The sequence below is a fragment of the Amia ocellicauda genome, chromosome 6 (assembly GCF_036373705.1).
Source record: "Amia ocellicauda isolate fAmiCal2 chromosome 6, fAmiCal2.hap1, whole genome shotgun sequence".
NCBI lineage: Eukaryota > Metazoa > Chordata > Actinopteri > Amiiformes > Amiidae > Amia > Amia ocellicauda.
The window spans coordinates 44,442,323-44,452,812 of NC_089855.1; the positions used below are offsets into that span (position 1 = coordinate 44,442,323).

At 44.1% G+C, this 10,490-nt stretch overlaps 1 non-coding gene and 1 pseudogene across 1 annotated transcript; both read right to left on the minus strand.

Moving 5' to 3' along the window:
• Positions 1–845: 845 nt before the first annotated feature.
• Positions 846–952, minus strand: LOC136752052 (uncharacterized; annotated as a pseudogene).
• An 8,309-nt stretch (positions 953–9,261) lies between these two features.
• LOC136751959 (U5 spliceosomal RNA) lies at positions 9,262–9,376 on the minus strand. The gene has a single exon (XR_010817142.1). It is a non-coding gene; the product is annotated as a U5 spliceosomal RNA (small nuclear RNA).
• Positions 9,377–10,490: the final 1,114 nt, after the last annotated feature.

The following is a 10,490-nucleotide window of genomic DNA, read 5'->3' on the forward strand; positions in this document are numbered from 1 at the left end:
GGAAGTTGAAGAAAGTGTTTTGTGATAATTATATAATGTTTTATATTAATACTAGCATTAGAAGTAGTTTTGTTTACAGACTGAGCAGATTAGATTCAGCAGGACAAGTAAAGGGTCAAGAAGGTTGGTTTGTTAGAAACTCCTGTCAGTACTGAAAGATTACACAGTGCCGAAATAGCCTACAGATGTCTGCTGTGAATTTGTATATGACTTAATCATTTCTCCAGATAGGGAGGAATTGTTTTTGTTAAAGAGCGATTGACAATAGGTAAATGATGACCGTGGGATCGCATCTTCCTAGTGCATATCAAAGACGGACATCTGCTTTGGATCCATCACCCCTTCACGGGAGGACAGATCGTAAACGGAGCCGGACCTGTATCTTCTGATTGGATGAACGGCCATAAGATGTTATGTCATTTTTCCTATAAAGTTGTACTCATGTCTGTAAATATTAAGTCTCACTGAAGGAATTATTCCTGACGTGGGGCTTCCGAGCGGCTCGATTAAAGTACTGTTTGCTTTATCTCAGCGACTTCTCCACTTATTTATAAGATGGTTCAACACACACAGCCAGCAAGACACACAGAGCCAGCCAGCTCAGCGATGACATCATGAACCTCTCTCTGAGCTGACTGCTATGACATCACAGAGCACGTGCATTCCGTTGCTTGCCGTCTGTCAACCTCTCAGTCACTGCCAGCCAGACTGCCTGGCTGGCTGGATGGGGGGGCTGTTTGCTGCTGCTGCGTACCTTAGCAAGCTTATTTGCTTGACCAGCCTTCCTCCTCCTCCGCCCTCATGCCCAGCTCTGCCCGATCTGCTGTTCACCTGGATCACAGCTCCGCCCCAACAAGGCAGAGCCTCCCAAGAATGGTACAAACTCATCCATGTTCCCCTCCATGGAAAGCTTTAGCAAAAGGCAAAAGCATTATAAGAGGAACCCGAGTCCAAGACGCTTCCGACCAGCCATACATATTTGTTTGTATTAAAGATCACATTTTATTACATTTTGCTTTTCTGTACTTTATTACATCTTATTGTGATTTATAATTGTATTGTTTATTTTCCATATATATGTATGTATGTATGTATGTTTGCATGTCCAATTGCTTTCACAATACAAATGCACTGAATTGAGAGAGAGAGAGAGAGAATGAGAGAGAGAGAGAATTGTGTGCAAATATCTATGCATATTCCAATGTTTGCTGCAGGACTTACAGATTGAGTGAGGGGGTCAATATGTTTGATTCAGAACTAACCACTGCTTCCTCAATTTTGTATTTGAGTAGAAGTGAAGAAACACAGCAATAATAATCAGCCCCGAGGCGACTGTGTTTCTAAACCCTGTTTAACATCACAATCAAACTCATTCCACGTCTACACACAGCACAGATACATTGTGAAAACCAAACAAAAAACACGAAATCACATGTAGAAAACCAGAAACGAACATACAAGTATACGAATATGCTAAGATCAGCCTTTTATTTGTATTTATTGGTATTGATGCATTAAGGGATTTACACCGATTTGCTATTTCAGACACTTTCACTGTATTGACTAAAATACAGGATTAGTTCACATGCATTCGTCACCATGCACACAGTTCACATTTTCATTCATTTTGTGGCGTATCTTTACTTTTATTCTTATTTAAAAAACAATTGGCTAGCCTATTGATTATGGATGCGACTGTTTTGTTGGTTTTTGTGGCACAATTGTGGGCAGATCAATAAACTGTTGGACCATCTCAGGTGATGTTAATGCTTTGATGGGATATTGTGCTTATTGATGAAGTCTGTGATGAAGGTCTAAAATTACTGTTGCATTGTCCCTGTTGCCAGACACACAGCAATGCTCCTATGTTTTGAAAGTCACCCTGGATAAGAGCGTCTGCTAACAAATACATAATAATAATAATAATAATAATAATAATAATAATAATAATAATAATAATAATACATTGTCAGAACTGCTGGCGTGTGATCGCTCACAAAGCGCATCACTGTAACAGATCTTACTGTGTATTTGATCTTCTCTTACTGTAGAATATGTATGTTTTGTGTAACTCGCCCTGTGCTAAGAAAATGAATTTACTCATGCACAAACCAACCCGGGACACATGACTCGTAGGGGCACTGGATTCAGCGTGACACCGGACCAGATAATGACCATTTCATTAACAAACAACATATCTGTCCAATCTACACTCACCTAAAGGATTATTAGGAACACCATACTAATACTGTGTTTGACCCCCTTTCGCCTTCAGAACTGCCTTAATTCTACGTGGCATTGATTCAACAAGGTGCTGAAAGCATTCTTTAGAAATGTTGGCCCATATTGATAGGATAGCATCTTGCAGTTGATGGAGATTTGTGGGATGCACATCCAGGGCACATCCAGGGGGTGCTAAATGTCCTCTATGTAAATTAGATAGTCAACTCAGTCTAATTTACATGGGAACATTTGTGTTGCCCAAAATGGTGCATTATGGAAGTTGCATGCAGTTTCTGTGTTTTTTTTTCCCTCTCTACATAATGGAAAACCTGCATAATTTCTTACTCTTCTCTTTTAAAAATAATTGCTTATTTACAATAATTAGAACAGAAATAACTATTTAGAAGAATTATAGCTTTTTAAATAATTATGTAATAACATACTGTATATATATAATTATCAATTATAAAATTTGGTAAATGTTAAATAGAAGATTTAATGTAAAGGTTTTTAAATGTCCTCTTTACTTAAAGAGGAAACCGATATGAATGTGTGCAGCGCATAGTCTTGATAGTACAGTATAGGAGCGTACAGTACACCAGACTGATGGATTACAGTAATGGCTGTTATGTTTTTTGATTGGATAACAGAATTTATTTAAATATAAGCAATGCACAGTTTGTTTGTAGCCACTGGTAGCCTCTGGTAGCCCCTGGTAACCTTGTCTGTATGTCCAGAAGACCAAAAGGGACCTGTCCTCTTATCGGTTCCTAGCCAAATTCGAAGGGACCCCCATTTCATAATTACATTATCATAAAGCACCCAAGTCATGGTGGTGGCAAAATGCTATTGGTTGGAAGGAAACCTTATAAAAGGGAAAACAAAGAGAATTTGAGTTCTCTTAACTTCTTCATCCTGCAACGAGACACAAGAGAGAGCTGGAGGGAGACAGAGAGAGACACATTGCTTCCTGCCTGACCAGACTGGCCTATAAGCTGTACTGTGAGGAGAAAGAAGAAAATGGGTATTATCTGTTTCTTACTGTAATCCAGCAGAAGCTTAATATTACTTGTTTTCAGTACTATAATTGAATGATATTAGTTTCCTGTTTTTGTCAAAATAAATGATTATTGCACATCTGTGACTTGACCACATCTTCCCTCTAAAAAGAATCTTAAAAGAGAAACCATTTGACCTATGAGTTTTCAGTTCAACTATTTATTTAGATTGACTGAAAAAACGAGCATTGCTTATTGTTTATTAACAATTATTATTGCTCGGTTATTTGGCTTCACGGCTGTGCTGTCACCACCGTTGTTATTATTGTCTGTGTCTATTTGTGTTTTTAGTTATTATCTTTGATAGCTAATCCGACTCCGGGACTCCCGAATCCGTCCGCGCTCCGGGGCTCCGGTGTGCTTCGGTTTCGGCTACAAATTGCACACTTTCAAAATAATAGTTCTGTTTATTGTAGCGTAAGGTACACTTATAAATTTCAATTCAAGAAGTGAATTTATAGTATCACCTTATCACGAATCCTGGAATCTTGTAGAACTCAATTTCTGTAATAATTGAACGCAGACTCCAATTCCAAAGATATAAATTGTCAAATTTATTCAAAAACAAAGACTAAATGTAGCACTACACCAATTATACAAAAGGGCAAAACTAATTAACATTCATCTCTAGATCAACAACTCAAAGACAAATCACTTCCTTGACCAAATCAAAGACCATGTGATCGCATATGATATCACACAAATGGTTAAACAAAAAAGGTTATAAACACATTGACCACAATACCGGTTAGTAAGACGAAGGTGAGTCTCTCATTAGTATTGTTAGTCAGACATTAAATAACTACGCAGGATAGTATTTATGTCAGGTAACTTCTCGTTATATATATATCAGTCTCATTTACGTAGGTGCCGAGAAAGATCCTATCATTACTTGTTACCACAATTTCCCTTAACTGATTATTATTCAATGATTAAGGATAGGCAGGGCCACCTATAATCTGGTGTCTATTAACTTGTGTCAATTTCAGACTAAACAGTTAAACAGGAATGAGAAGATATTTCTCGGCGTTGACAGATTTTATTTCTAAAATTATCAACAAAACAGTTTAATGCAACACACATTTATATTGAAGAAAACTAAATGATATTACACATTCTAGAGTTATGAATCACAGATTAACATTTCTAATTTATTTCTCAAATGTCATGAATCATGAACTCCAAACTGTTAAACTTATCTGAACTTCGTCGCAGAGAGGCCTCTCTGGCTTGGGGCTCAGATAACAGCACACGGCACGAGGTCCGTGTGGTTTGGAACAAAGGCAGTCCGGTTCGGCTTTGTCCAAGTACTTCCACTCAATCGATGCACCTGGAAGTTGGGGTTTCACGAATGTAGAGTCTTTTCCAAACCGATTTTCCACTGGTTTGAAGGCTCCAAGGTTGTGCACAAAATCTTCTTTGTAAGCAGGGTTTCCACCATAGTTACTTGAAGACAAAGTCTTTGAGGAAAGCAGGGCCCTGTTTGTTCCAAGGATCGAGTTTCTTAAGACTCAGTAGCTATTTAAATGACTGACACTTTCGTATACAGTCGACTTAGTCAATTGTCCAGCTGTAAAAACTCCACTGATCAGGTGGGCACAGGCGGGCAGCGCAGTCTGTAAAGTTCTTTATTTAATAAAGTCCTTTAAAAGAATTCTTCGTACGGCTCAATCTCCTTCTCCCAGTTTAACTCTTCTGTTGCTGGCAAAGACTTAGTTGGCTTCTGGTTCCAGTTCTGGCAACAGAGCTATAGGTTGAGCTGTGGCAGCGAGTTTCTGGTTCAGGTGAGAGAGAGAGAGAGAGAGAGAGAGAGAGAGAGAGAGAGAGAGAGAGACCGTGTGCTGTTCTGTATACGCCTGTCAGATCAATAGGTGATTGGTTCTTGAGTTTGTGAGATTGGATTTCCAGTTCAAAGAGTTATATTACCTACAGGCCCACTTCTCCAGACATCCCACAGCAGGATTCCAAACTATTTGGCCTATTTGTGGTGCCATCCTCCCCAAAACTGTCACTTTGATGTACACCAGTTCCAAGCTGATGAGTTATGAAAATCTGATAACTTTGGGGGGAGAGGTCAGTGCTTCAGCTCAGAGCTAAAATGCTCTTATAAAAATACACCCAACATAATGCTACAGTGTTTATTAATATCTATGCCCCCAATGCTGTGAGAGACAGACTGTCAGTGTTTTCGGTGCTCAGCAAAGCGCTAGCAGACTATGGGGCTGAGGAGATCCTGGTTTTGGGGGGGTGATTGGAACTGTACTGTGGACTATAGATTAGATATCAATCATTTGGAGCCCAGTCCACAGTGGGCAAAACAGCTGGAAGGTAATACACAGTTGCACAATCTGGTCGATGTCTGGAGGAATGCCAACCCAAAGGTGAAACAGTACACCTGGGTGAGGCCGGGTTCTAGCATTATGTCGCTAGCCAGGCTGGATAGATTTTATACCTTTAGACATCATGTCAATCTGATCGGTGGCTTCCATATCACCCCCACCTGACCACTGACCACTGTCTCATCACTGTGAGTGCCACCCTGCCTCCTGTCCGGCTGCGCAGTGCCTACTGGCTTTTCAATAATAGCTTGCTGCAGGACAGGATTTTTTGTCATTCTTTTCTTTTCTTTTGGCAGAGATGGAGATCAGAGCGCCCTAGGTTTGCCTCCCTGAGACAGTGGTGGGACATTGGCAAAGTTCAGACCAGGCTCTTCTGCCAGAAGTACACTGAGCATAGGACTGACAGCTTGAATGAATCTAAGAAGGAGATAGAAGGAGAGATTCAGGTGCTCCACCGAGCCTTGGACTCTGGAGATTCGGGGGCATTAGAGGACCTCAAAGCTATGCAGCAGGCATTGTCAGAGCTGCTAAGGACGCGGGCTCGAGGAGTAATGGTGCGCTCGCAGTTCCAGAGCCTGACACAGATGGATGCGCCCATCAAGTTCTTCTTTGGGATAGAATGCAGGCGGTAACAGAACAGGGTGATGCTCTGCCTGAGGACGGCTGAGGGCCGTGTGCTGCAGGATGGGCAAGAGATGTGTAGTCATGCCGCCCCGTTCTATAGGGAGCTGTACTCCGCAGAGCCAGGCAGCCTGAAGCAGCAGCAGTTTCTGCAGGGTCTGCCTAAGTTCCCACAGGATGGGGTCAAGGTGCTGGAGGCCCTACTAACTCTGGCAGAGCTGACCTGCGCAATGCAAGAGCTCAATAAGGGCTGGGCACCGGGGCTGGATGGGCTCACTGTGGAGTTTTTCTCAGAGTTTTGGACTGAGCTGGGCCCGGACCTGCTCTCAGTGCTGCAGGAGGGCCTGTGAGCTGGGCTGCTGCCCATTAGCTGTCGTAGAGCTATTCTGACCCTGCTGCCCAAGAAGGGGAATCTGTCCTCCATTGTGAACATGAGGCCAGTGGCGCTACTGTGTCAGGACTATAAGATCCTGTATAAGGCTCTGGCTAAGCGGCTCAGAGACATCATGCCGGCCGCAGTGCCTGTTTCAGGTGCTGAGAGCAGTTGGTGTCGGCCCGCGGTTCGTTGAATTTATTCAGCTGCTGTACTGTCGTGTGTTTAGTGTGCTGAAGATCAATGGTGGCCTGAGTGAGCATATCCACATCCATCGAGACATCAGACAGGGCTGCAGTCTGTCAGGGATGCTATACTCCTTTTCTATCGAGCCCCTGCTGCACAGGCTGAGGCAGTTGCTAGCCGGGCTGTCCATCTCTTGTCACCCAGAGCAGGCGGTCAGGGTGTCGGCTTATGCTGCTGAGACACACAGTCTGGCAGGCGAGACGTCCAGGTCATTGTGGGAGTGTCTGGAGGAGTTCAGCAGGGCATCCACAGCCAGGGTCAACTGGGGCAAGAGCAGCGCTCATCTGGTTGGGGTGTGGGAGGTTTTTGCACCCCCTGCCCTCCCTGCGGGGCTGCAGTGGTCTCACTCAGGCCCTCGGGTGCTGGGTGTGACTTTGGGCGAGACGCAGGAGAACTGGGCTGGCCTGCTGGAGAGGGTACAGGGCCGGTTGAGGGCATGGCGCTGGCTGCTGTCCCAGCTCTCCATTAGGGGGTGAGCAATTGTTATTAATATCTTGGAGGCCTCCATGCTCTGGCACACTTATGCATGTCTGGACCCCCCACCGGCCCTGGTGTCCCAGATACAGACCCTGCCCCTGGATTTCTTCTGGGACGGGCTGCACTGGGTGCGCAAAGCAGTGCTGTACCTGCCGCTCCAGGAGGGGGGACAGGGGTTGGTTGATCTGTTAAGCAGGCTGAGTGCCTTTCGGCTGCAGGCAGCTCAGAGGCTCCTGTACCCTCCCGATCCCCAGTGTCTCCCGCCCTGGACACTTGTTATGACAGACACATGTTTTTACTTAAGACACGTCCCCATATACTTCCTTCCCTGCCTGTTTTTTATAGTACTGTTTTAGAGGTGTGGCAGCGCATCTCCCTGGGTAGGGGGCTGGGGGGCAGCAGTCTGTATTGGCTGTAAGAGGAGCCACTGCTCTGGAACCCCAGTTTTAGCTGTCCACTCCTGCTCTCCAGCAGCCTCAGGTCAGTCCTGCTTAAGGTCGACGTGATCCGGCTGAGGGATTTGTTGGATTTTAACAGGGGACAGTGGGTTGGTGCCGACAGCCTGGCTGCCAGGCTGGGTATGAGGTCACTGAGAGTTGTAACCAAATTTCTCTAGGCAGTACAGAACGCCCTTCCCATAGGCGCTGTGGAGCGGCTTTTCCAGGCTCTCACGCAGCACTGCTGGCCCAAGGACCCTGACACCGTCTTTCCCCTTGTTTGTCTGTGTCTCTCAGTCCCCCCTAGCTCATCAGGCCGCCTTCTGTCGCCTCACAGTCTCTGTAGTGTGTCTGTCTCCACAGCTCAGCATCAGCAGCTCTATCAGCTCAGTGTGAGGGAGCTGCACCATCAGCAGCTGCAGCCCCTCCCTGACACCCCCTGGAGGGAGCACCTGGCTCTGGGGGAAGATGCCTGCCCGGCATGGAGGAGCCTGAACAAGCCCCCGCTTCTGCATGGCTTCTGCATGGCGTCATCGCAACAAACTCTTTTGCACATACACTGGACCCCTGAGTGAGCGACACCTGCCCCCACTGCGGGGAGAGAGAGACACTTTTTCACTGTTTCTGCCACTGCCCTAGATTAGAGTTGCTGTTCACTGCACTGGAGAGCCTGTTCAAGCAGCTGGGCCTCCTATTCTCAAGCACTGTGTTTGTTTTGTGAGTCCAGTACAAGCAGCGCCACAGACATGTTTGTCAGTTAGCAAACTTTCTAGTGGGGCAGGCTAAGCTGGCTATCCTGAGCAGTAGGAGAAGTCAGACTTAGCGGGTGCAGCAACAGTGTGCACTCTCCCTCTTCAGGTCTCTCGTAAGCTCCAGAGTGCGACTGGATTACAATTTCTACAGCCTGACGGGAGACCTGGACACTTTTCTGCAGATGTGGGGTGTCGGGGCTGCCCTCTGTGCCATATACTTTGGACATTTAAAACCAACTGGTTTAATTCACTTGAATATTTTATAGGTAGCACGTGTGTAGTGGTTTTTATTGAGCGTTTTTAGAATAGGCTGTGTTTTTATGTCGGGAGTTTTTTTCATGTCTTTTATGTGTTTCTAGTTTGTTTTAATTGTTTTTTTTTAGTAAAATAAAGGTGTTAAAAATCAAAAAATCTCTCTCTCTCTCTCTCTCTCTCTCTCTCTCTCACACACACATACACACAACCAGCAAGACACACAGAGCCAGCCAGCTCAGCGATGATATCACAAACCTCTCTCTGAGCTGACTGCTATGACATCACAGAGCACGTGCATTCCGTTGCTTGCCATCTGTCAACCACTCAGTCACTGCCAGCCAGACTGCCTGGCTGGCTGGATGGGGGGGCTGTTTGCTGCTGCTGCGTACCTTAGCAAGCTTATCTGCTTGACCGGCCTTCCTCCTCCTCCGCCCACATGCCCACCTATGCTCGATCTGCTGTTCACCTGGATCACAGCTCCGCCCCAACAAGGCAGAGCCTCCCAAGAATGGTACAAACTCATCCACGTTCTCCTCCATGGAAAGCTTTAGCAAAAGGCAAAAGCGTTATAAGTAATGAAGAGGAACCCGAGTCCAAGACGCTTCCGACCAGCCATACATATTTGTGTGTATTAAAGATCACATTTCATTGCATTTTGTTTTTCTGTACTTTATTACATCTTATTGTGATTTTTAATTGTATTGTTAATTTTCCATATATATGTATATATGTATGTATGCATGTATGCATGTATGCACGTCCAATTGCTTTTAAAATACAAATGCACTGAATTGAGAGTGAGAGACAGAGAAAGAGAGAGATAGAAGTGCTAGGGCACATCTGTAACATAAACTAGGGAACATTAGTCACATGCTTAGGGAACATTCTTAACATACAGGGAACATTTGTAAAATGAATTAGGGAACCTTTGTGACATACTAAAAGGACATACTGGTAAGATGTTGGACACATTTGAAACAACAAAAATGGCATTTGGTTATTTATTAGGGACATTTATACCAGTCTGAGCAAATATCTATGCATATTCCAATGTCTGCTGCAGGACTTACAGATTGAGTGAGGGGGTCAATATGTTTGATTCAGAACTAACCACTGCTTCCTCAATTTTGTTTTAAACATAATTTAAAAGAAAAGTGGGCTATACATTGGTTTGGAAAAAAGGAGCAGTGGTCCCTAAGACAATTTTTTTAGCTTTTGGACAAAATTCCTAAAACCCATTTTCTGTAAAATATGTTATCAACTTGCATTAATAGATCATCCAAAGTACAATAATACTAATCATGAAAATGTTCATATTATTACATTCTAAGGGTTCTAGTCTATTGTGTATTGTATTTATTATCAGGCCCTTCTCTTATGTTTTACAGTTGTTATTATTATTCCGTACAATACAGGGATTAAATTAAGTATTTTAACCACAAAGTATTGGCTACAGTTATGATGCCTACTTCACTGTTCATATGCATACAGTTTCTGAGGTCTGGACCACTGCACAGTAGTCCCTGGAGTTGTAGTCCAGACCACTGCAAAATTCGTGCTGAAGTGATCTGGATCACCACGCAATGGCCCAAGGACCACTGCAAACTTGGATTTCAATGTTTTTGTGTAATCCATGTTGCAATAGCACCTACCATGTTCCTTTGTGGTGAGCTGGTTAATTCTGTTCTGGGAAAACCACAATCCTGCAG